Here is a 27755-nt window from a genome sequence, read left to right as displayed (position 1 = left end):
TCATTGTCTCTCACTGATGGGTAGAGGTGGCAGAGGCAATGATGGCTCCTTCAAGCTGGGGAGGAAAAACAACCATGCAGTAATGTAACTGCATTTCTCTGCATCCATGTTTTTTTGTGGCTTTGGACCAGTTTTAGTTTGTGATTGCATGTGGTGCTGGCTTTGTCGTCAATGCTCGCATGCTTTTCAAAAATAGAAGCTATAAAAAGGACATCAATCTGTGGATTTAAAAAGTCCTTTCTGCTAGGAATTGTCATTCCCATTATAGCTGTGCCCTATTTGCCCTCTTTAAATCTTCAACAGAGTAGCTTGAGGTTTTGCATTAGCTCATATGTCATGTTAATTCAAAGAGAATTTAAAATAAACCAGTAGATTCAATGCAGGCAGAAGGTTGAGTGACTTTTGTTCATGCATAGGTATCCAAGGTGGGGAGGTGTCAGTGGATGGGTCTGATCTTGGCTGCCTGGCCCCTGTGAAGTTTGTGATATGACAAGATACAGCACTTGCTGCAACTGGGACCTGTTTTAGCTTTTGCTTTGTGTGAGATAGTGAGGATGTTCAAATCTGTAAACACTCAGCACAGCACATTGCCCTAGACATGTTCATGAAATGTTCCCAGGGCCTTGCTACTGTCCTGGAAAGTGCAATGTGCAGCTGGAGCAAACACAGCAGGTCAGGGATGTTGGTAGGTTAGTGGCTTGTGTGGTACGAAGGGTTAAGATGAAGGGGAAGGATCCCTTCTCTGCTTCCAGGCATGGGGTCTCAGATCTCAGCTATGGGGAAATAAACCTCCCTGGGAAGTGGAGTCTCATGGGAGAAGTCTTCTGTTCCACAAAGCTCCCAGGCCTAAGGGGAATAGAGCTGAGGCTTTGGTGCTAGCTACTGCTTAAGAAATATGCAGTTTGATGTTGTCTCAATGGACTTACCACCCAGACACAAAAAATAGCCAACTCAACATTTTAAAGCGAGCTATAACTTCTGTTTTTCTCTTCCTTTTCCTGCCAGAGAAAGTTTCCTATTCCCAGGCATCTCTTAAGCACATGCAGAATTATCTGGGGGATTAACCAACATGAAGAAGGAGCAGCAGGGTTCAGGGAAGACCCAAGGGAAGGAAGGACTGCTGAGAGGAACATTTCCAGGAGGCAGATTATGCATAACTTTTGCTTTCATGAGGGAAACCTAGCACTGGTTGCAGACGTGTAATGGTGGAGATCACAGGAGCAGAGGGACTGAACCAGGTTCAAACTGTGTAGCCAAAAGAAACCTTGCTGGCAGGGTCTTCAGATCCTTCCAGCACCATCAAGTCTTCTCTTATGTTTCCTATCAACCCCCTGCAAGAACAGTTTGTGATCGATACACTCTGCATGCACTTATCTTTCTTAGGTACCCAGCGGGCTAACTTGATTCAAATACTTTGCTTTTCCCCATCCCTGTGGCAGGGAAAAGGCTTTTTATCTCTTAAGTGTGACACCAACAAATTTCAGAGTCATCCTGTAAGTGCCCTTTCTGTGCTGTTGTCTTATCACAGGCTCATGGGTAACTCTTGGGAAGCACATAAAAAAAAAAAAAAAAGGCAGCACATTACTAATTGCTTAATTTAAACTGGTGAAACAAAGAAGTTAAAAGTTCAAAGCTGAGGGGCTCTTGAAGAGCTGCAGGTGTTTCCCTTTGCCTGCTGTTTTATTTCTTCTTTAAATTTATGTTAGCTGCCAGAACTAACATCTATAGATCAAAAATCCAGTTGGGTTCCTACCTTCTTTTGCCCACCCAGTACTGTTTATCACAGCCTTTCCCAGGTCCACTGCACTCACGGTTCCTGAGCTGGGCACTGCTGCTAACCAAAGCCCTCAGGGCAGCATCTGCTCTTCCAGGGAAAGATGACCATGGGAAAGGTGCAGCTGAATGTTCTCTCTGCCTCTTCTTGAGAGGTGTATCTGAAATATCTTGCTATTCCTCTCCTGTCTTTGACTGACATATTGAATGCATTTGAGAATTTTAGTCCAGTTTTAGTCAGTTTAAAAGCTTTGATGCCCTTTTCCATTGGCAAATAAGAAAGGGCTTTCCAGTCCCCCCAGGAATGGGACTGTATCCTTCCAGCACCTCTAGGGAGAGTGGCAGAAACCCCAAGCCTGCTGTGGGGCATGGAATAGTAGGAGGTAAGAAGGCTGCAGCAGAGGAGAGAGCTGTCAGTTTGTGCTGAGCTACTTCACCTCATCGGAGAGGAGCATTAAGCAGAGCTCCCACTCGAGTGACAGTGACACTTTTAGCAGGTACTCAGGCTGAGTCAGGTGCTTGTTAGCGTGGTTATTATCTGTCATGAAGAGGTGTTGGAGCAGTTAATACTTACTGGGAGGAGGCAGGATATATCTGCTTGGAGCAACATTCCCTCCTGCCTGCAGAGTCTGTCTTCCATCAGCATCCTACCGATTTGTAGTGACTTGCTTTCTCCATTAAAGATTATATATATGATGTTGGGCTTTGATACTAAAATAATTGCTTTCTGGGTTACAACTGTAGCATTGGCATAACGCAAAGCTAGTTACTTCAGTCACGAGAAAACTTGGAAATAATTCATTTGGCTCCTGCTGATGCTGTGAATGTGTTACTTCTTAACTGGAATGGGCCCAATATTATTTAATGAAAGCTTAAATCCACAGGGCACCATGGAAAAGCTGCTGCTCAGCAGGTGCCAGTGTTGATGATAAGGGCATGCAGCTGCTGTCCTGAGTGAGCACATAGGTCTTTGGGAATGCTTGGGGGAGCATCAGCCTAGAGGAGCATTGAGTCGGCAGATAGGCAGCTGCCAGGGATTGCTGGTGGTGCCTGGGAATCCCCTGTTCATGGCGCTGGCACTGGGGCTCTGCAGCACAGGGAAGGCTGGAGCCAGGTGAAGTGGCAGCAACATCAGTAACAGAAAGTGGATGGAAACCCCTAAAGGTGGAAGTCAGAAAAGCACTCATTTTACATAAGCGCTTTTCTGAAATAGCATCAAAATTATTTTGTCAAATTGAGGATGCAATCCTCTTAGTAAAACTGGTTTTGGTTTTTTGGGTTTTTTTTTTTTGCTGTGCAAATCAAATTAATCTTCCTTTTTTTTGATGCAAATAAAGCTTGTGAGATTAAAAAGCAGGGAAGAAACTTGTTGATCTTTCGGTTTTTCTCCTAAATCTGAGAGTGCTGAATTCTGGGCCATTTTTGGGTTTCTGATTTTCATCTCATCTAAAACAATTTGAGTGCAAATGATGTTGACTTACATCAAAACCTTAGGAAGGATTTAGATAAATTTTATTGTTGTTTTGTTATCAAAATAATTTTTAAACCATACTGAACAATTGCTTAATCACTGAGTAATAACATTTGTTGAGCTTGTGGGAATAAATACTCAAGGATCATGTTTGTACCCTTGTAGTCCTGTGGGTCAAACAACATTTGTTTAAACTGTGGATGCCTTTTATTTTTAATCACAGGCCTGAGCTGGAATTAACAATTTCTGAACCTGGGGGCTGTTTCCATTTGAATCTCCAGGCTGAGAAGGGCTTTTGTGACCATTGCTCTGCTGCTAGACATAAATCAGCCTTTTAACCTTGGGTCTGCAGGCAATTAATTTATAGTGGCATTGGCTCTGCTGCTGACATGTCTGATCAGGAGGTGGACTGAGCTTTCAGGAAAGATCATGTTCCATTCTTCCACTGTAAGCAGGCTATCATACTAATTTTTACAACTGATTTATAGTTTATATATTAATAATTTCTGTTTCATAATGTTACTTTTCCAGTTGCAACGCTATAACAGGTAAAGTCTGTGTGTTGTGCAGAAAGAATTCAGCTGGGAATCTGCACAAGGTCACTAAGTGTGTTTGAGAGTGTGCTTTTAAAGGGATTAAAATGAAATTGAGCCCCAAGTACAGAAGACAATGTAAAAATGTGTGCTCTGCAGTGTACTTTTCCAATAACAGTGTCTTTTAAACAGCCAAAGGCACAGATGTGGTTACTCTGAGAGTGTGCAGAAGATGTAATAATGCTGTTTGATCTCTGTGCAGAGAAAACAATGAGTGCTGCTCATCAGACCCTCTGGTACAGGCTCAGTGTTTGCTGGCACCCCCAGCCATGCTTGTCTCCTGCTGGGAGCTCAGGTCATGTGTTTCTGATGCAGGGCAGAGCTAGCCCAGGGCACAGAGAAGCAAGTTGCTCTTGGCTACTGCCAGGGACAATTCTGTGTTTGCCTCTTGCTCCTGGCAGGCTCAGTCTGGGAGAGAACATCTGGGTTTTATTCCCATGTTTTGGGGTGCTCAAGGTTTGGGGTGTTTGGTTAGTCAGGCTTCCCACTGCCTTCCCTACAGAATGTGTGTTATCAGATACAGATGCCCCTTGTCTTTGTCTCATTTTGCCACAGAAGCAGCACAATGTTTTGGCTATTTTCTTTCTTTCATAGATGTCACTATAATGAACATGGTGACATCTACAGCTCTTCCTTTCTTCTTGTCCTTGATTTTCTCCTTTTGGAGCCTAATTGTGAAGAGAAGGCACCAGGAGATCAAGCTGTGCGGTAATTAAAACCATGTCAAAGATTAAATGAACGTGTTTAACCCTATTTGACTGTGCTATTCTGAATTTCATGGGCTAGATTCTGTATTTGGGAAGGAAACTTACTGTGTTTGGCTGAAGCAAATGATAAATTGTCTAGACTTTTGGGATGTGTATGAATAGCAGGGACTTGGAGCCTGGATCACATAAATCAGATAAATTTAGGGGGGAAAAAAATCACATTTTTGATGGTTTTAATATCTACTAGACCCATTTTGTTAAACAGTACTTAAAAACACATTTATTATAAGTTGCTTATTAAGATGCATGTCACATACACCATCATGCTGATCAGCCTGAAAAAGAGCAGTTTCTCAGCTGATAATCTGCTGTGCCACAAGGAGGTCAGGTTAGAAGTCAAGACTCCAGGGATTAAGTTGTGGTCCCTTTGAAATTGATAGGCATCTTGCCAATCACTGTGGATTCTGCTCTGTTTTGCTGTTTCACATAAGTTCTCTTCTTGATTCTTATCAGTGATTTGCTGTGGGACTTGAGCAAGTTTTTTAACTTGTCTGCTCTTTTACCTTTTCCAGCAGTTTTCAAAACCCTGTGTATTGCGTGTAACACTGTAAGATCAACATATAAATACATCAGATATAAGTGTAATGTTAAAAACCTTGAGATGATCAACTCCTCTGATGTTTTCTTTTTACAATGATTTCCTGTTCAGGATTGTGGGTAGGAAACACCAAAGAAATTTCCTACTTTGAGAAATACAATTTTTGTATGAGCGCATTTTTCATTCTGTAGGTAACTTTCTGGACAGAATTCCACATGTTCTGTGAGCCAACCCTCTTTTTAGGTCAGCAGCAGGGCTGAGTGATTAGAACTTAAGAACATAGTCTGGTGCCTGGATGTCCCAGGCAAGTCCCAGGATGCTGATGGGGCAGGTGTGCAAGCTAAGCTCCATAGCACCATGTGTTTTGCAGTTATTGTAGGACACAGCAAGCATCACTTGTACAGAGAATCACAGCCGTATTATTCCCTAAGAACTGCAAATCTCATTTCTCTAGTTGCACTTCTTGTGTCTAAGACAATCCATTTGCTTGCTGTGGAAAGGAGCATCCCTCCTCCTTCACACTAGCTTTGGCTGCAGGCCACACTGCTTCTGTGGTCAGGTACCCAGTGCCTTTGCTTGGTAAATTGACTGCTGATGTGGAAAAGAAAGCCAAAACTGATGTGGAGATGGCTGGTGGAGAGCAAGATTATCCCAGGGGAGCATGATGTTTATTGTGACATGAAATCCTGTTCGAAGCATTGTGGTGAAACGGACTCTGCATTCTAAACCTGAAATCAAAGGAAGATAAACACTTGAATGCGTTTGACTATATCCATGCAGCCCTGATGAAAAATCCCTCATTCCCAGGTGAAGGTGTGTAAACTGGCCCTTGACCAGACACCAGCAAGAGGGAACATCTGGGCTTTGCATGATCACCCTGGTGAGCAAGGAGAATGGGCCATGTCCTAGGCATTCCAAGGGGATGCTGCACTGCTGGTGGGTGAGCTCTTTTCTAGAGAAAGGTAGCCTTGGTCATCTTAATTACTACATGGTGGTGGTCCCTGAAATAAGCCTGGATATTGTCTTGCAAGACACAATTGGGCCAGGAACCCTGTTGGAAGTTTGACAGTAGGGGCTGTGCCCAAGTTCGTGTCCTGGCCCTGTTGAGTTCTGTAGTGTCTGTTTCATTCATGACCAAGGATGTCATTATTTGCCAGTGGTTCATTCTCCAAATGAACCTTTGCAGTTCAGTGTGAGTGCTGACCACAGCCTGACAGGTGCTGTAGCAATACTACAGCACAAAGTACTGGCTGTACATCCAGGAAAGTGGCAAGCAGATGTACACAGGGTGTTTTCATGTTCCAAAACCTGCTGGAGTAGTGTTGGAAGATTGACATAGGAAGGAGGAGCCAAATTTGTGATGGCTCCTTTCATGCTTTTTCTGCAGGAAATCAACTGGACTGCGCCAGCTTTTGGTGCATTTGAGGTGTGGGTGATCAAGGGAGTAAGTCAGAAAATTAAATTATTTGCAACATAGGTGCCCCCAGCTTTGTGTTGGTGGGTCTTTCCATGCCCTGGGATCTTGGAATGGAAGTGGTGTGTAAATGGAACAAGTAAAAGGGATGAGGGCAGCAGGACTGCGAGGAATCTGAACAGGAACTTGCTCTGCACACTGCTGAGAGGCTCCAGGGCTGCCTGTGGCTGTCTGCTTTGCACACCTGACCCATTCATCTCTCCAGGCTCAAACTGAGTGAGAGCAGCCCTGCCACCCCCTCCCTGCCAGACCCACAGGTGCTGCTCCACAACCCGGAGAAGAAGCCCACGTTTATGGGAAGTCCTTTTCCCTCCCTTTCCTTTTCCTTTTAAGGCTCCTGGAAAAGCTGTGTGATTCTTATCTGGGCTCTGCAGAGCCTTGAAGTGAGGTCATTCAGGAAGTTTAATTAATCCTGTACAATTGTCACTACATCCTTGGCTGCACGTTGTACTAGGGCCCAGCCCACCACCACAATGCCTCTTACGACAGCTGAACATCTGTTTAAAAACTGGTTGCCAAGAAGTAGTACTTGCTAAGCCTCATTTTCCCTCTGGCTGTATGTATTCAGCTCATCACAACATTGTATAACAACATTAAGAGCAAAAACAGAATTTCCCCTTGCTCTAGGGATCAACCGGTAAAGCAAGCTAAAATTATCTGGGAAAGGCTGGTTCTGAAATAGCACTGGCAAAGAAATGGGCTGGTTTATGTGCATCCTGCTCATATTCATTTCCCAGGCTGGCACCATCCAGGGCACTTGGATGTGAAGTGATGCTGCAGAACATGAGATTTGTTGGGGTGCTGGGGTGGATTCACCAGGGGCTTCAGTCCCGATCCTATTTCCCTCAGAACTGAGACCTTGCATGGTCCCAAGGCTGTGCTCCCTTCCACTCTTTACCCTCTGGCTGCAGAGAAAGTCAATATGCTCTTTCTTGTCCTGAGGGTGAAGAAGTGTTGCACACACAGAAGTACTCTTAGTTCTTCCCAGCCTCCCAGGATAGTGGTTAAAAATTACTCTGGAAGAAAAGGAGAGACTGATAACAAAGAGGTGAAATTGCAAGTCCTTTGCAGGGAGGGAAAAGAGTGATAGATGGGAGAGAGGGGAGCAGGAACCAACAGAAATATGGGGCAAGCAACACCAAATGCCATAGTGGCAGAGTAAAGATAAAGGGACACGTAGAAGGTGCTGGGAGAGGATGTACTTTTATCTGACAGAAGAGTATTCTTGGTGCCATCTAATCTGTCTTTTACCTTTGTTTGCTCCTATCCCCCTTGACTTTATGCAAAATTCTTAGTGGTGCGAGAATATAAAGAAGGCCAGGATGAAATCCTACAAGGAGTGATGGTAGGGAAATATTGGGGCCTGAAACTGTGCAGCTCATGTTTCAGGGAGAAGCAAAACTTTTCCCTGCTCCTGCAGGAAGGAGACCTAATGTGTCCCAGAGCGGCTCACATGGGATAACTGCTCCTGTCCAAGAAGGGTGGAAGTGGGGCTGGTGCAGCCCCTGACTGGCACAGCTGTAGATTGCTGAGGAGTGATTTGATATGAAGATTGTCTAATTTGGCATCTCTGATGAATAATGGATGGCAAAAGTACTAAAAGAGACTTTGAGTCTTTGGGGGTAATAATCCATGCTTCCAATTTCCCAAATGGTCTTGCCTTTTGCTTCAGTAATGAAATCTATTTTTCATAGTTTGGCCTTTTGGAGCTACCTGATTTGTTTCACTCTTTGCATTTGTTAAAAAATTTTAAATTGCTTTCTCTGAGGTTTTGCAGAGTGATTGTGCAGTTGAATGGGCAGAAAGGTGTATTTACATGCAGGCATATCCTTCAAGATTATTAATTGTGGGATATTCCTATTTAGTTCTATATATAGACCATCTTTTATTCTGTAGTAATAATACTGGTCTACCTTGAAATAAGTTGTTCTTTCTTTAATAACATATTGCCTTTTCTTAGACTTATTGAAGAATAAAATTAAAAATTAGCAACATACATTAATTTAATATTAATTATGAAATGTAAATACAGTTAAGCTCTAAGCAGTAAACAGTTGACTGCAGCATATGAAGGTATTTTCTATAATTATGATAATACATATATAATGATAGGTATATATAATTGTTTGTGTTGTCTCCAGAGAACTGAGGTCTCTACTGGCTTCATGCACAGAAAGACACTTGCCATGCATTGTCTGAACATTAGGGAGCTGGGCTTTCCACATGCTGTCTGTGTTAAATGGATGGCCTAGGTGGTGTCCTTTGTGGCTGAATTGCTGGTGTGGCTGGGGGCCACTGCTGGTGATACAGTGTTTTTCTGGCAGGTGGTGTGTGTCTGTTCCCTCCCTCACATCATCTCTCTGCAGGGCAAACCCAAACCCCATCCTCCTTTTAGGGATACCTCACTTGTTCTGGGCTCTAGACATCTTGCTTTATAGGTGTACTGGAGGACTTTGCACTCAGCTTTTAGTCTAAGGGACATGTGAAGGCCAACTTAAAGGAGGGTATAAATACTAAGGAGGACTAGAGGTGATATTTTCCTAGGAGGGTTGTTTTATTGATAGCTTTCTAGCCAGTATTTTCCTGCCTCAACACAATCCTCTCAAGCACACTTACAGGACTGCATGAGTTACATTTTAGGGTGTTTATCTATCTTACCTTTTGATATTGGCACAGATGTGTCTCGCTCTGGTTTTTTCTGCATAGCTCCTGGGAGCCAGTGTAGTCTGGGTATGCATCTGTCACAGTGTAATAACTCCCCTGCTGTCCATACCACTGTTCTGTAGTACTTCCCATGTTTTGTGTGTCCCAGAGTTGCCTGAGCTTGCTTACCTCTGAGTAGATGGTACTGCTCTGTGGCTTGAGTGGAATTGCAGGCAAGGGAGAGCTGCTTTCTGCAGGTGTAATATACCTCTTTTTTGTATAAGAGTAAGTTTTTTTCCGTTTTAAGGTAGAATTTAAAGTCAGGAGGAGATGGCTGATGCTAAAAGCAACATTTTTAAAGGCCAGAGCCTGTACTGATCTGATATCCTGTCTTTATTCAGACCCCACAACTGAAGCTGAAGGGGGTTGTACTGGCACAGTCAAGTACAGAACATACCCCACTACCCCTGAAATAAATGACAGCTCACACTGGTATACCCAATATAATATTTCTTCAAAGTGCTTACAAGATATTAACTAATTAACCTGATAGTGCTTTTATTTAATGAGGTCTGAGTACCACATGCTCGCAGAAGTCTATTCTCTGAGCACTGCTCTCTGAAGAGCACACCTCTTGGTTTAAGTGCCACACACAATAGTATTTTATTGATTACTCTGTTTTTCTCCTACATTGCCATAGGGATTTTGTGTAGCAATGGGCTCGAGAACCTTGCATTGTGTTAGGTGCCATGATGCAGTTTCCTAGTGCTTGAAATTTCCTTTAAATGGTGTTTAAAAGTCCATCAATTCTCACAAAAATGGGAGAAAGAAGTAACCAAGAAAACCATCAGTCTTAGGCAAAGATGTCATGTCTCATGTCTTAGGCTCACTTTGCTGCAGTGTGTTGTGCATTTTAGCATAGTGGTTTGGAGATTTGAAATACAGCTGGATTTAAATGAGCTTTGGCTCCCTGTTAATCATTTGTCCTTCCTGGACCCTGCCTAGGCCTGTGAGGCTCGTTCCTCTCTCCACCAAAGAGCCCTTGTCTGTCACTGACAACAGCTCCCCGAGGCTGCCTGCTGTGTTTTGGGGCTCAGCAACCTTATTGTCCTGCTGATTGCCAGTGTCTGAACAACCCTTGGCCCTGGCTAGCACAATGCAGCTGGGTGGGTGTGGGGGAAGGCTGCAGCCCATGTTGGGTGCCTGCTGGCATCTGTCTGACCTCTGGGCCAGCTTCACATCCTGCTCCAGGCGCTGGTTTCACAGCCGGTCGAGGGTCAGTCGCGCCGCGCACAGCAGGAAGAGCGGTTCATCCGTTCCTGCAGATTGCTCAGAGCCACGTTTTTATCTGTGCATGCAGGGCTGTGATTATCAGCTGTTGCCTCCAAATAACCTGGGAACAAGACAGATTAGAGGCTTCCACCAGACGAGTGAAATTGTGCATCAGGTCAGTCAGGATTCTGTTCATTGAGCAGCTGAGGTTTGGTTTATGTGGCTGCAATGCCACTGACACATCTCCTGATTCACAGTTACTAAAGACCACTGAGCTGCTAAGCTTTTTAAAAGCTTTATAAATGTGCAATATGGGGAAGATTGATTAAAATACATTTCTGGGTATAAATGGCGTTGCATACTCTGCATATTTTCTAATAATAGTTTGTCCTTATTTCTCCTAAACTCTCATGAATTCTCTAGCAGATATCTTCCTGGTATATCAGATGTACTGTTAGGCACACAATTTTGTTTTAGCTTCAACTGTTATATTTTTACGTGGTGGTTTTTAGTGTTTGTTACAAGTGCCTTAACACTACTTTTTTTCTGCTTTCTCTCCCTAATCTCACTTCCTTTTTCTTCCTTTATGCTGAATTTGTACTGAATAAAAGTGGCTGGTTAACAGTCACATATATCAGAAATTTCTGCTTATCTGCATCATATGTACTGTTCCTTAATTCTTCCACCACTATCAGGTTCTCCAGTCCTTTCTATGTTCTCAAGGCTATAACTCAAAGCAGAAACAAGTAGAAAAAGGAATTTCTGTCCATCTCCCTCTTGTCTGAATATCCAGAAGGGTTGTGTGTGACAGGAGTGAATCCAGGGACTAAAGATGCCCGTGCTGGAGCCCCTGCACCTCCACTGTAAGCAATTTGCCCCTTTACTCCAAAGCAGGGTTAGTTTGATTCTTCAGGTGAATGCCCCCAGTCATTCATTTGGGCTTTTGCTTTCCCAGCAAAGTTTAGAGTGGATTTTTCTCTTTGAACACCTGAATCACAGCACCTGTTTTCCTCGGAAAACAACCTAGTCCATGACCACTAAATTGCCTTGCAAGCACCACCAAAATGCAAAGATGAGCATGGGGCTGTGTAGCTGCTCTGTAGTATGAGCACAGCTTGAAGAAAAGATGCGCAGATCCTGCCAAGGGAGCCAAAATAATACTGGGTTTATGCTAGATACAAGGAGCAGGTTTTGTCAGGCTGAGGACAAACCTGGCCTGGAATCACCAACCCCTTTTCTGTTGGACTGACAGTCACATCTCCCAGCTAGCCAGGCTGCCACTGACCTTCTTGTGAAGGCATATTTATTGAGTGTGGAGTTCATCTGTTAAGGAATATGGGATTTCCAAATGAATATTTAAAAAGAAACCCCAGGAACAGGAAGAAACACTAAGCTAGCTTCTTGTATGTACTGGCCTGTGCAGAAACACAGCAGCCCCTCATCCACAGGAGGCTGTGGGTCCTTCATCAGCTCAGTGTTGAAAAGCCTTAATCAGACCCTGATGTTACACTCAGTGATGGAGACCTGACCTGCCCTGGGAAGGAAATAATCCCAGCCTGCTCTGCCTTGTCCGGTTTGGAGCCAAAGATGTCACTTCACCACAAAAGCAAAGAGGAAGGAGGAATGACCTCACTCAACTACAGCAGAGAGCACAAAGGGGTGAAACCATTGGGGACAGCCCAGCTGTTCTAGGAAATTCCCTTCTCCGGCCTTTCTGAAGGCATCATCAGTATTTCCAACCAACCAAGCAATCTTCTGTCTGATGCTTCCTGTCCATGTTCACCCCCCGCCATCTGGCCCAGTCCCCAGTCTCTCAGTGCAGCCTTCCCTTGGCAGTGGGACACCTGGACCTGTGCAATATCCCTCCCAGGCTCTGGCCCCACTCTTTCATAGCTGACACTGGCCACCTTTGCTGCCTGTTCCTGAATGTGACAGAATTTGCACCTGCTGGTGTTCTGCCCCAGTACAGCTCAGAGTCTCTCCTTTGGTAGCAATTTTGGATATAGAATAAAATAATAGTTTAGGTTGGAAAAAACTCTAAGATCATTGGCTCCAACCATTAACTCATGTCACGAAGTTCCACATCTACACATCTCTTAAATACCTCCCAGGAGTGGGACCTCCACCACTTCCCCTGGGCAGGCTGTTCCGATGCTTGACAACCATTTCCACGAAAGGTTTTCCTGGTATTGGTTTTCCCATGGTTTGAAAACTTGAGGCGATTTCCTCTTGTCCTGTTACTTGTTGCCTGGGAGAAGAGTCCAACCCCCACCCCAGCATAACCTCCTTTACGGTAGAGAACCTCCCTGAGGTCTTCCTGAGCCACCTTTGCTCCAAGCTAAACAATCCGCTCCATCAGCTGTTCCTCATGAGATCTGTGCTTTAGACCCTTCCCAATTTTTGTGGCCTTTGTTGATCATGAAATCCATCACCTCTCTATCATAGCCATGCATTAAAACAACAAAAAAATTAAATTGCCATGGGTCCTGCCTCTTTTTCCAGGCTGCCTCCATATATGTTCTGGGCAAGCAGATCCTAATTTTCTTTCACTGGTGAATCATCCTCCAAGCTTTTGCCCTTCCTGGGAGTCCCTTTGGTGTGTGTTCAGGTGACTGAGTTTTGTCAAGTCTGTCCTGCTGTATTTCACTGGAAGGTGAACACTGCCTTGGCGAAGGGCTGGTATAAAAAAGTTTGTATCACACCGACATTACTGGAGATAAGACAACTCCCAAAGTATCCAGATGCTCTGTGCCATTTTTTTTTTTAACTAAGTAATGAATGAAAGATAGCTTTATAAATTTCAGCTTTTAAGAAATTCCAATTTCCTTAGATGTAGAGTAAAAATAGAGCTTTTTTTGGACAAAAAAGGTATCAGAATTATGTTTTCTACTTCTAAATGAATTAACTAATAGGTGAGCTACAGAGAAGCGTATGTGCTTTAGTTGTGAAGGAGTACATACCTTTGGATGTTTGCTGACTCTTTCATACCCATGGAAATCCCTGGTTCCTTGATTGTGTTAACCTCCCAGGGCATGGCAGGCTCTCAGGTGTGTAAATACCTGGAGAAGAGTTCAGTTTAACTGGGGAAACCAAGCGTAGGAACTGAAACTACCTTGTTTTCTCTCCTACAATAGTGAAAAAGGTTTGGGTCCTATGTTTGAGCTAATTAGCTTAGCTAATTAGAGACTTGTTTTGGTCTGTCCTGCTTGTGCATTAGTCCTGTGATGGGAATAAGAGCAGAGCCCCAGGGAGCATAAAGATTTATCAACTATGTTTGTATTATCTCAATTGGTTTTCCTTTAACACACAGCATGAAAAAAGATGTGACAACAAAAGTATGATGAAGAAATATGGTCTGTATTGCAAGACTCAGCAGTCATTTGCAAGTGCAGTTACTAAATCTTTGGTTGCAACAGAGTTTGGCTCTGGTAAACACTAAAATAAATTCAAGTACAACTTCCAAGGTATTCTTTATACTGTGAGATCAACCAATATGTCTTGCAAGGTTACAGCTATTTTTTTTTTCCCAGTCTTCCTTCATCCCTTCCTTACTGCAGAGGAAAATTCTTTTTGAAGTCTTTGGACATGGTGCTTCAAAGGAAAATTATAACCTTAAACATACAGTTCCCACAACTTGAATATCCCCGTGTCTTCTTAAGGTGATGAATTCTAATTCTATCATGAAGAAGATGAAAAAATGAGCTGTCAGTCTCATCAACATTTTTAGGAGTGATGAGATAAATTGCAGAGTTAAGCAGCTAAATGTTGGAGTAAAAATACATTTATTACTTTTGGAAATCAATGCATATTACTGAAATGCTCAGCAATAGGCAACTTGCTTTGAACAGAGCTGTTTGCTGATAGATTTCTTAAACTACCAAACCTGAATTAATTTGAGAATTATGCACATGTCAAATAGGTATCTCTAAAGAACGAAATTGGACAAGTTTGTCCTCAAACATCGCAACAAAAAAAATCGGTATTTTCCCAAACACTGATCTGGACTCTGAGTGGTTAGGTCCAGCATCTGCTGGGGCTTCATCCTCTCCTAAGAGTTGGTGAAGTTAAAAGTAGTATTGCAATGTGTTCCTTCTTCAGCCAAGTACTCATAAAAATATTTGAAGCATAAGAATCCTTTTCCAAGCTTTACCTATTAAGAAGGGCTTCTGTGACTGCTGTTTCAGTCTTTTGATTTTCGTTGCAGCTTTGCCATTTAGATTGTATCAAAAGATGAAATCTTTCATGGCCTTTCTCCTCACCACTTATACCTCTTTTTCACCTCATGTAACTGTTAGGTAAGAATAGATATATTGGACATCAGAAAGCTTGTATTTTGCTTCCAATTTCATTTAATCTTAGACTTAATGATGTTGAAAATTCACAGAACCTCTAGAGATCTCTTGGGCTCCAGTCTCTATGCTTACAATTTGCATGAAGGTAAAATCACATGGGAAATACTCAAGAAAATGAGGTATTTTCTTCCCCATAGAAAATACCTTCCTCCAACAGCTGCAGAATCCTTGATTAGTCTTTGTCTTTCACATCCCTTTTTAGGGATGTTATTTGTGTCTGGGTGGTATCTTTGTAACAGGCTCCAGTGAGTAATTTATTTCCTACTGACTGACAAAGAGGAAGGATTATATCAAGGCACTGATTGCTGAACTGTCCTGATTGCTTCGTTACTGGCACTTTGGAGAGAGCTGGGAGAGGAAGCCCGGGGACTGCTAGCCTCAGGATTAACACTCTCTAAACACACTGAAAAAGAGGGGGAGAGACTTTTTTTTTGCAGCACATTAGGAAATGGGCAGTTCCCCTGGCAACAAACTGCAGCTGAAGTCGAGTTTGCATTATCTGAAGGGTCTGTGTCCTTGAAACCAGGAGTCCAAAACGTGCTCTCAGCTCTGTCCTCAGACCAAATGGTGCTAGAGAAAGGCTTAGGGGTCATGCAAAGCAGAAATATCCCTCACAAGTTCTGCTCCCAGGCCAACCATATCCATACCTTTTTGCCATCTGGATGACTGTGGGCATGGCATTCTAACTCAGGAGACCGCAGTGGAAGGTCCAGGTTTCAATCGCCCCCGTGGTGCTTCACCCTGCAGGTGCTCAGCATGCTGAGCCTCTGGGTGCTGCCAAACCCCTCTGGAAGCCTCAGTGTGCCCATTTCCCAGGCAAAGGCTTCAGGCTGTGTGGGAGGCATGGCTGGAGCCCTGCTGCAGTGCTCTGGTGGCAGAGGGGATGGTCTTGTGGGGTCGGAGGACAGCGCAACACAAGCTGTGAGCGATGAAGGATCAGAGCTTTTCTGTTTATTGCCACTGTGGGTCAGTGCATGGGGCTTTTCTGCCATCTGCTGAAGGTGGGAATCTCTATTGCAACAGCTCTGTGCTCACATGCTGATGGTGTAAAATCTGCTTGCTCATGTAGAGCTGAGTTTCTCCTCAGCACGTGTGTCTGGAAGAAAAGAAGCAATCGTACACCAATTTTGTCCTATACTTCTATGTAAACTAATGATACCATGTTGCAGACCCCTCCAAGGGCTAAATTCTTGAGACAAAAGCAACTTGTTTGGGGGGACCAGGAAATGTGTGGATAGGACTAAGAAAGGGTTCTGAAGGTCTCCTTCTTGGGTCTGGGCAGGTGGGGAAAGACCTGTCTAAAAAGTGCAACAATCATGGATTGGTTCTCATGATGTGGAGGGAAGAGGAGCCTACTCTTGACATTTATTTTGGGAACTGACTGTAATTTTATCTGCTTTCAGCACAGCCCAGGCTCCTGTCTTGAATGATCTGTTACTGCACAACAGGAGGAAGGGATTGCTCTGCCTGCCATAATATATCTAGTGCAGACTTTTTTGGAAGCAGCATTTTGATTAGAGACAACCCCAATGGATGAATTGGCTTAAAAATTAAAGTGGAGGATGTAGGTGTAATAATTTCTCCCTTTTCTTTGATGTGAAGATATTTAAATGCACACCTCATCCAACTAGAACTGACCTAGGGTCATTAAGATGAGGGTTGCTAATGTAGTGCTGTCTCTTTTAAAAAGTCTACCAATACCTGTACTGACACAGCCATGGCTCAGCATCAGAAATCCCTCTCTAAACATGCCTGTTTTCAGGGATTTATGAAACTGCTGCTGGAATTTCCTCCCGACTGGTTGACACCTGTCAGATCTGTTAAAACCATCTCAACAAATCAGGGGGTAAAAAAGTATTTCCTCTTGCCTAGAATGAAAGTCTGTTTAAGTAGTTAAAAGAAAAGAAAAACTGAAAACTATATAACTTGAAGAGGCAATAAGTAACCTTAGAGGAGGCTGCTTGGGTGGCTCCCAAGAGCCCTTCCAGCCTCAGTGGTTCTGTGATTGTATGAATGTGGGCCTTGGCAGTGTGATGACTGTGTGTTCTTCAAAAATTGTTCTAGAAACACAGCACTGGGGATAACAATCCCTGCTCAAGATTGACAGTAAGTCACATGCCTGAGGTGAGATAGGATTTTTATCTGAAACCTTCACCCTGTGGTGGAAGGAGCTGGTTTTTATGCAAGTGCTGTACATCTGTCCAAGAAATCCCATCACATGGTTTACTGTGCGTGGTGAACATAAAATTGCATGTAATACACCTACAATTATACATACAATTGCATACAAATACACATACAATTGCAGTATACCTCTACAAAATATATTCCCTGATTATACTCTTAATAAAATTCCTTTAGGCATTACCTGAACTCACACTGCTGTGACCAGCTGTGATGCTGTGGATCTCCCTATCCCTCTAACAGAGTCTGCAGGATGCCACAGAGGTGGCCAGAAAATTTTCATACTGGGTAAAGTCTGCTTTTTCAGAGGACTTGTTCTCAGTTTTGCCAGGATTCAGTTTTTCAAAAGCTGTAGTAAAAACCAAATGCCATGTGGCTCTTTAGTCTGAGGAGAGAGATGGTAGAAGCATGCATGCAAAGTGAGGAGGCTGCTGTGCAAGACAGTGCATGGCAGCACGTACCGAGGGGTGACACCAAGGCTGTGGTTTCGCTCTGGAGCTTCAGGTTAAAGCTACCTCATCTCCCTCTCCAACACCTTCCTGCCAGAGTGATGCTTGGCTGTTCACTAGGAAGGAGTTGTGTGGAGGAGAAGCCAGTGTTTCTCTGTGCCCATTTTCTCACTGCCAGGTATCCTACTGGCTTCTTGGCTTCAGTGTCTTTGGAAAGCTGGGGTCTTTCTGGTAGTGGCTGCCACTTGCTGGTGATTGCTGCTGGAACATTCACTCTCCAAGCACCTCTGCAACAAAGACTTCATTTTCATGCATGTTCCTGCCACATCTGCTTATAATTAAAGCTGAGCAACCAATCAGAGCATCAGCATAATCTGTGAATGCCAATGCTGCAGTATTTATCTGCCTATGGGTAATGAAGCAATAATTTTGAATGTGTGAACCTTGTCCCATGGTTGACTTGACACAGCATCAGTATTGGCTTCATTCTGCTGTTGTTGCCTTCTAATGTGATGCTGTGCTATGTGAAATTATGCAGTTGGGTCTGCAGAGTATAAACACAGGAGCAGATATTTGTAAGACAGTCCAAAGTAAACTATAAAAATTGTCTTTCATTTCTTGGCTTCCTCTTTCACAGGACTTTCCCACCGTAACATTTTCTCGTGTGTCCCTTTGCTAGGACAGGCAATGTGCTGGTTTCATATTTCTTTATTCTATTCTGGTTCTTCTGCCGCCCACATCAGTATGGTGTCTTAACTAACACATACAGATTTCAGGAGAGAAGATTGGAAAAAAAAAAGAGAGAAAAACTGCCTGCTAATTAACATTCTAGTGATGTGAGAGATTGTTCTGTTACCATTTAATTCTTGAAAAGCACTCAGTGTAAAGGTTTTGGGAGGAACTTTCTAAATACTTTGCTTAATAAAGCAGCAATTGTGTGAAAATGAAAACAGATGATGATTGCAGAGACAATGGAATATGATTTTTGAAAAAAGAAAAAAAATAGCCCACTGTGCAAACTGAAGTCTGCTAGTGTTAAAGAGACAGTGTTATTGGTGCAGAATTGATAAACTACTCTAAAAAAAATTCTAGGTAATGGCTGTCTGCTAGTCATTGAATGAAAATATATCTTTTTGCTGTCTTTTGAAGCTGGAACAGAATTAAAGATGTTTTATTGAAAAAGACTATAGGAAAGGCCATTCCAGATAGTGAGTCCTTACTCTGGTAGATATGGAAATCAAAAGACATACTGGGAGGTTACCCATTCTATCTGCCTGTATATATGGTGGTCATTAATCAGCTGTGCAGTCAGAGTTTGGGGTTAATTAGCATTAGAAGATGAGAATGGAGGAATGACTAGAGGGAGCAGCTATGGCATGTAACATCTTAGCCTTGTGTGGCAGATATTTGTTGTTAATTCTCAGAGTCCAGTGGCTGGGCACAAACTGTGTAGACAGTATCAAATTGCTATTCAAGATGTTCAGTGCCATTTCTTGAAGCTTTCTTATGTCTTATTCTAATATTCCATATAAATATGGGCTGAGAAAAAGAGATAAAACAACTTTTCTCACATTACAAACTTCTCCTAAAACTATCAGTGGCACCTCAGAAGTGTGAATGAACCTTGATCCTAACTCTGTGCTTCAGTACAAGTCTTCACAAAAAATTCAGTGTGGATACATGCTACCCATTGCTTGTGAACACAGGGAAACAAGCTGCAATAAAATATGATGCAGAATTACAAAAACAGCCCAGAAGGAAATGTGCCCACATAGTGCAACATTATGTTGGACATGTTTTTATCATAGTGAGCATCAAGTTCGCAAACAAAAAAATCAAAAAAACAACAACAAAAAACGCCCAACAACAAAAAACTCCACCACCCCCAACTTTAAGTGCATATTTTCCTTAAATTTGTCTTTAAAAAGCTGTTTAGATTCAACTATTTCTGGTTCAGACAAAGGAACCGGTGAAAACAGCATACATAAAAGAATACAGGGTACTACCTTTTCAGTTTTAATAAACTCACTGGCAGCTTCAATGATGAAAAATTATCCTAAGCACAAGTTATCTGATGCCAGGTAAAAATAGAACTACAACAGACACTAAAACATACTCCTTGGTTAAAGTATAAGGAAATTAGGGCTTTTCCCTGCCCTACCTATTGGTCTATAAATGAAGTTTATACCTAAACAATACAAGGAAGGTGCATTAGAGGTAACATGGGTAACTCAAAAACATGTAGGGAAGGATTCCACACTGGAAGTGTATAGTAAAGTAGGATGTGACTGAACAGAGCCAGACTTGCCTGTACAGAGATAAAAACAAGTATTTGGATGGTGATAGTGCAGCTTTTGTATTATTGAACATACCTACCATTTAGAAAAAAATATCCATGTTGGAGGAATCTGTTCTTCCTGGGGAATTCGGCTGAGTCTACTTCAGCGTCTTCCTTGAATCTTGTTTGGGCAGATTTTTCTGTTACTATTTTTTGCAGCAAGCGTGGGACCTAGTGTCATCCTTTGAAGACCCCTTTTTTTTGTTGTTTTTGGGCTTGAGGGGGTTTCTTTGAAGGCTGGTGCTAATACATCTGTGACTGCACATCCTTGTAGGCTGCATTGATCTGAGTCAGTCTTGCCTGGGCTCTATGAATGTCAAAAAATATAAGAATGAAGAAATTATTTCAACCCTCAGATGCCTTCACAAGAGTGAAGGAACTGCAGAGATGCCTCCCAGGCTATAGAGGATATTGTGCAATAGGGAGGGTTTGGAGAAAACCAGGTACGATTCATACATCCCCTTGTGATTAGTGGGGGGAGCTTTTGTGCAGACAGCAAAGTGACTGAAGAGGAGCAAGAGAGCTGAGTAAGACAAGAATATGCCTGGCATCAGAGAATCCAATTCTCCACAGCCGGGCACATTAGTGCATGCCCATCCCATGTCAAAATCCCTGTGTGTCCTTAATCCATGAGATGAGTACACAGGATAGCTAAGGGACCACCAGGAGGCATTGATCTGAGAAAATCATACCTTCCCATGGGGAATTTCATATGCTGACTGTGGGAGAATACTGGCAAGCAGCTCTGTCCCTGGGCAACCCAGAGATGTTGATCTTGGCCACCCTTGCTGGCTTACCTCCCACCTTGGCTTGAGGTTTGCATTGCTTAACTATCCCCATGCCACCACATGCCTGCTGCAGGATAGGGGACATTGCAGGTGAGGCAGCAGCGTGGGGGCAGGTAGGGATTATGTGTAGGAGCATTATGGGCCTCAAAACCAACATGTTTCCTACCCTTACAGGGCTGCAGTGACCCTCAGGTCTAGTGGTCCATGACAAGACAGCAAAAAGGCACCAAAATCAATGCTCTTTACTTTTTGTAGCTCCTCCAACCCATATCCAGCCCAAATGCCAGGTGCAGCAGGAAGCACTGTGCCTTAGTTGCAGAATTATTTCCTTCTGCGATTAAAAGAAATTTTAATGCACAGCAAGCTCCATTGAAGTGCAAGTGAAGGGCCCATTTCATAAAAGATTTAGGCTCTGTCTCGGTGTATACTTTTGATTTGTACAGCAGGGAGCTTGTACTTGGGAAGAAAAAGGGGAGGGGGAGGACTTTGCTTTAAATTACAGCTTCTTTTTTTTTTCCTATTCATTTTGCATTCAAAAGACCAAATATATTTTCTCTTTCTCTTCCCTTGATTTATGACCTTATAAAAATAAGATAGAATCAGCCCAGAAAGAAACAAAGGTTAGGTCTTCCCAGAGCCTGAAGCCTTTGTGTAACTCCCTGAAGAACAGCTGTGCAAATTACATTTGCTGCTATCAGATAAAGTGGAGACAGAGCAGTTTTTCTAACAGGATCTGGACAAGTTTCCATTTTATTTTGTCATTTTGAATGCAGGTTTGATTTTGTTTGCTGGTAATCACAGCCTTTAATGTTACCTTGCCAAAAATGGCTATTGCAGGAGAACTCCCATCAATGTGATATCAGCACAGGCAGAGAGAGAAACATCCTGTTTATGTGAATGTCCCTAACAAAAGAAGCCAAGATCTAAACAGATAGAAGAGAATGCCAGTAACCATGAGACAAACTACATGCCAGATGTTAGTCACGCTGCTTAGAGCACTAGGAGAAGTTGATCAGCTATTATGTTGATGAGTGCAGCTTATGAACCTGTAGAGAAGGGAAGCAATAGTTGTCATTTGCATGATTAAAGTCTTGTGTAGTACTTCTACATTAAATCATAAATAATTTCATTTTACCTAAGTGTATTAATTAAAAGGTTACCTTTTAAGGCATTACTTTTCTTTTCTTTACAAGTTCATATAAAGCATTCAAAAGTACAAATTAATTTTATTTTACAGGCCAGGACAGCCACATAATCACAAATCAAATTAGGTTGAAAAGGACTTCTGGTCCTAGCCCCTGCTCCAAACATGGCCAGATTCAAAGTCAACAAGTTGCTCAGGGCCTTTAGTTAAACTTGAGCATCTCTATAGAAACTAGATTTTTTTCATTGCTGAACTGTGTCCACAGTGGAATTGTTTTCCATCTATCCAGCCAAGCAGAAATTCCCTTGCTGAAACTTGTGTCTGTTGCCTGTCATCCCTTTACTGTACACCTCTGGAAGGGCCCATCTCTGCTGTAGTTCTCCAAAGGCCCTGCGAGGTTGCTGTGAGGTTCACTGTGAAGCCACCTCTCTTCCAGGCTCAGTTCTCACAGCCTCACTTAGCTGGCAGGGGCTCCAGCCCCATTCATCTTTGCAGCCCTCTGCTGAGCTCACACCATTTCTTGGACCTCACTTCTCTTCTGGAAGATGTGAAACTGGACACAAATGGTGTCACTAGCACCACAGAGGAAAGCTCTGGCCTTTCCCATGCTGGCTCTATTGGTTAGACCTGTGTGTTTACTGAGGTTTCACTCCATCCCTCTGTCCAGGTGGCTGAGGAAGGTGTTTAACAGTGCCAGCACTGGCATTATCATTCAGAGCGGCTGCTAATTGTACTGACTGCTATGTTGTCTTTGGAACCCAATGGTCCAGCTTTTCCTCCATCTAGTATTGGTCATTTTTGAACCGTGCTTAAATTCTGCTACTGCTTCTCTCTCCTGTGAAGGAGCAGAATATTCAGGACTGGCAGAATGTAACAAGCTGAAATAAAAAATAAAATCTGAATCTGATTATTCAGCCTGCTTTTCATTTTGAGATTTTTTTGAGAAAGTAGCTGTTCTCAAAGATTAATAGGAGTTTATTTTTCTTGTTTAAATCTCCTTTGGGTTTCCAGGAATCTTTGAGAAAGGAGAGTGTAGGAAAGACTAAGGTTGAAAGTGAAGGGACTGAAGCCAAGACCATCAAGTTATGGATTTGTACAGGAATAAGACCTGTATATACACAAGAATATTTGTAGCTAGCAGAGACTCTAAGCACTTCTGCTACTCTGTGTAGTTTCACTGTTTGACTAAGGAAGGTGATATTTCCCCTGCAGCAGAGCATCCTTTTGTCAAATACAAAATTTTCACAGCAGCCTTTGAATTTTGATAGAACCTTAGCAGGTTGAAAAGAAATACCTGACTGTGCTTGGTTTATAGATTTTTCAGCAGTATCAAATAACCTGCTTCACAATATTAGAAAGCACTCTTTGTTTTTGATTTTATTAAAGGATATGAGGAACAGTAGCAGCCTTATTATATCATTTTATGTTACATATCTGCTTGATAATCAGGTTGTGTAGTCAAAATGGAATAATTTCATACTGATCCCCAAATTTACAAAAGTGTCTCATGGGATCTTTTGAGATGTCACTTCTCTGCTTAGGGTAACTTCATTATTTTCTGAAACTGCTGAGAGTTGCGGTGGACCATATACTTCCAAGATGCACAATTCATTATGTGGTTAGATTTCACTTTTTTGACCAGCCCAAGGTGGTGGAAACACCTTATGCCTCATTGCTCAAAGCAGCATTTGGTGGGCACTTCTTGGTCCCTGTTTTTTTTCTCTACTGTAATCTGACAGTAGTGAACAGTACTAATATCTGATAGTAATGAACAGTTGTTCTGGCTCTTTCTTGCCTAGCAGGTAATAGTGGGAGCTCCCAAACTACACCAAGGTCAGTTTGTCCTAAGATGTGGTGCAGATTTTAAGCATAAGGAGTTAGAGGGGCATGCAAAAAAAAAAAAAAAAAAAGGAAGTAAGGGTCAGTAAAAATTTTGCACACCCTCAGGGTGCATACGTTGTGTGAATATATCTGTGCATTATCATTGTGTTCGTTACACATTTTTCTCAGAAGTGTCAGCCTCAAGAGCAAAGGTAAGGTGACATTGTAGCATGACATACTTTTCTAAAAGCCTATCAATGGGAGTTTAGGTTTTAACTCTTCTCCCCTCATCTTCTCTTGAATATGAAATGGTATTTAGCTGGGCTGTTTAAAAGATTCATAAGGAGAGTTCAATTTGTGTTGGTGATTCATTTGTAAAGCTTCAGGTGAGGGGAAAAAACCTGCAAAGAATTTCCAACAGAAAAGTGTATGTGGAGGAGTTAGAAAACTATTTCCTATATGGACCAAAGCCTTCTGCATGGCTGAGTGTCAAAACTGCAGCAGTCACACCACTCTGACTCCCAGCTGGCATTTTGCTGCTGCCTCTATATGCACTAGAGCAGGCAAAGACAGAACACTGTGAACTGGGTTTTTGAAAGCCAGGATGTAGAATTCAATCTTTCAGAAAGCAAAACATCGTCCACAAAAGACAGTGATTGTGCTTTTAAGCCACCTGGGAGCAGAGGGAGAACACATGCTCACGCATTCAGAAAGCTGAAGCAGCCTCAAGCTGTTCTGCTCCTGAACAGGAAAAGGAACTTTTGCCAGTGAGATGTGAAACTGAAACAGTTGTGTGCTTGAATCAGAGAAAAAGCAAGTTGTCTACCTGCGCTGACCTTGAAGGCTGAGATAATTCTGTTTAGTCAGTTGTTTCCTCTCCTGAGCCTTATGCTGGGATAAAACAGGAGAAGATGAGGCTGGGAAATAAGAGGACACAGCCACTGCCAGCAGTGTGGAAATCTCAGTGTCTTTTGAACACCTCCAGGCCCCCTGGCTACACCAGCACAAGCCAGTGTTGCACTGCTATGAGGGCAGCATTGTGTTCTGAAGAGCAGCCCCTAGAGTTGCCCCAAAGTCATACTCCACTGGACAAGCTGTAAAACAGCTATTAAGAAGAACACAAAATGAGTTTAATGACTGAAGAAATAGCCCCTGAAGTCAGTGTGAATGTGAGGCAAATCTTTTGCAATGCTGAGTTTTGCCATGGGACAGCAGACAAGAAATGAAATGTTGTTATCTAGAATTCCTAGATATTTCTTTACACTTTTTCAGAAATAAAAGAGAAACTCCAATAAAAGTGAATGAAACCACTTGAACCCTTTGCCCTGCAGCACAGGTTGGCAGAGAAATGGGGAAGGATGTTTTGATGCTTCCAGATTTTCCAGGAAACTAGCACTGCTCAGGAAGTTGGGGAAGCTGGAGTCCCTTGCATGGATGTGTGCCAGAGACAAAAGCATTGTTGTAAAAGCTGAAATCTGTTTCTTCAGGCCCCATTGAGCAGGGCATAAGTACATACTTAAGCCTATCCCAAGGCAGCAAGGAGTAGAAGTGTGGGCTGAAGCTCCAGTTGTGCTACTGATTGCCTGTGGCAGTGATTCTCATTATGTCCACAAAGGCTTTGCTCTGCTCCAACTTCCTTGCTATATCAAAAGTAATTATGTTAAGGTGACCAGCCTGAACTGGAACATGTCTTTAGGTTATCTTAAACTAATGAATGCAAAGGTAGATATTTACACTGTCTGATTCTACACAACTATTTATGCGCCCTGAGCCATGTACTAGTATCCATGTCTTTGCATTTGGACATATAGTGGGGCTTTCAGGCTCAAGAGTTCTGAATCATATTTTAATTAGATGACTAAAATGCCCGTTATAAATATCTTTCTAAAAAGCAAAGTTTTAACCATGAGCATAATCAACTGTTGAAATCAATTTCAAAAGTAATTTCAATTTGCCATCACTTGCAGTCTTTCAGCAGAGCATGAGTGTACATAAACATACATTTCCCCCACTTACGTGGGATTCTTATAGGGCACATCCTGGCACTGTGCTGCATAAATTGACTCAGGTCCATGGTGTGCTTTACTGTGTAGTCCTCCTGAGGGAAGAACTGTGTACACCAGGATGGTTTCCTTTGGTAGCAAAACGTGGCATGCGTGTGAGAGCCTGCTTTTCCAAGAAGGTGCCTGGCAGTGTTTTACAGTAATTGCAGTTTCCTGTGAACATACACTGCATGCTATAGTCAGTTGATGGATGATCAAAGCATGATTTACTAAAAACAGATTATAATCTACCAGAGACAAGTTTCCTAGCCAGCCAGGGATGACTGCTAGATGATGCTATGCAATGTCTGGAAAGGTGATACAAATGGCTTTCCAAGTAACAACTTGGAACATAAGTCTTGGTTTTCCATCTGCTATGCGTAGTGATTTCTTGTAGACACTAAAAAAGAGCTGTGTGATAGTTTCTGATAAAGCTGCAGTTTTCTCTCATTATTTTTTGAGTGCCTTGCTGGAGAAAAAGCTCAGACCATTTCAGATTGTTGCCCTGGACCTGTGCTTTTTTATCTCAGGAAAAGGAACTGTGCCTCTGAGATGGCATCAAATGCTTTATGTAGTTCCAGGAGTGTGAGAAAGGATGTTTACTGTGTAGCCACTGACTAGAGGAGATTTTGCTTCCAGTGAGATTGTTTCTCATCCAAGTCCTGGATCTGAAAATACCCATTCAGCTTTATTTATATAAGGCTACACTTAATCCTGGGTTATTTTTTAGGAAGAATGGAGAAGAGTAAACCACAGTCAATAGCAGATTGTTACCCGTGCACCCAGGACACTTTGCATGCCAAATTGTCTTTGAAAAGAGCCTTTTTCGTGGGTTTCATATCAGCTATTTCTGTCCAGTGGCACCAGCTTACCCTGATGGAGGAAAAGTAACTGTTGTAGTCAAGTTCTTGGTTCATGCCCTCTCCTCAGTATGTGAAACTTTGTGCAGGTTGAAGGTAATGGGCACTGGAAGCCTTGGTGGAATGCTGGATATAGTGGTGTCCTTTTGTACTACTTTGCATTTCTGACACTCTTTTGATCACAAGATCTATCTGTTCAGAACTGATTAAATAATCTGTGAATCATGGGAAGGCTTGGGGCGAGATTTGGCAGTATCAGTGAAGGGATGTGGGCAGGAAGGTTTTATAGGAGTACAGGGACAACCTCAGCTTTTATTTTTCTGCCACTTGGTACTTTGGTTTCATGCCTCTGGCAGGGGAACTTCAGCAGGGGCAGAAAGCCAGGGAGGTAAATGCAAATGGCAGGAAGACAGAGCCATATGGTAGTCAGTGTGCTGATTGTCAGGGCTGTCAGTGCTAATGCCCCATAAACCCCTCATGTTTTCCTCTGGGGAAGAAGACATTTGCATTTTAGCAGACCTTGGTAGTTGTTGCCATCTTTGTGGCCAAGCCAGAGGCTCTGGACTTATGGCTGGTGTCCTAATGAAACGATGATTGTGCTGTTCATAATCTTGATAGCAGGGCTGGCAAGAAGCACCTGGCTAGCTACTTGACCAGAGATTAACTGTGACAGTTCTAAAGCAGAAAAAGGGAAGAATTTGGCAGTTTTAGTCTGGCAGTCTCACCACAGTGTTGTTGAAACTAGGTGAACACTGATTTATTTCACTACCTTCAATATACCAGTGAGTTTTTCTGTGAATGATGGAGTCTTGGCAGAATGCAAATGTGATTTTGCTCCCCATTCCTTTACTGCTCCTCTCTCTTCTGTTGTGCCTACTAACTGGAAAACACAGTGAGGCTGAATGGTGTCCTCAGACTAAGTGCTGTGTATTCATCCATAGCAACACAGCCTCCAGAGAACAGGTTAAACAACAAATGGTCTGTTTGTATATGCCTTACCTTACAGGTACTGTTTTCTCTATACCTCAGGTAGGACAAAGGTTTCAGACATGGAGTCTGTGTTGGAGATCCTAACAAAGAGTTTTAAATAAATTTATAGTTTTCTTGTGATATAACCAAAGATAAACCCTGTTTATTTAATTAGGCATGCAGCTGATATCCAAGACAATGAATATGTAGGGCATGAATGTAGACATTTACCTGAGATCTTCCTTACCTTTGGATGAAGGATAATGTAAATGTTCTC

Source organism: Ammospiza caudacuta, chromosome 1, assembly GCF_027887145.1.
Source record: "Ammospiza caudacuta isolate bAmmCau1 chromosome 1, bAmmCau1.pri, whole genome shotgun sequence".
Lineage (NCBI taxonomy): Eukaryota > Metazoa > Chordata > Aves > Passeriformes > Passerellidae > Ammospiza > Ammospiza caudacuta.
The sequence above is the reverse complement of the archived record's forward strand: the minus strand, read 5'-3'. Positions refer to the sequence as shown.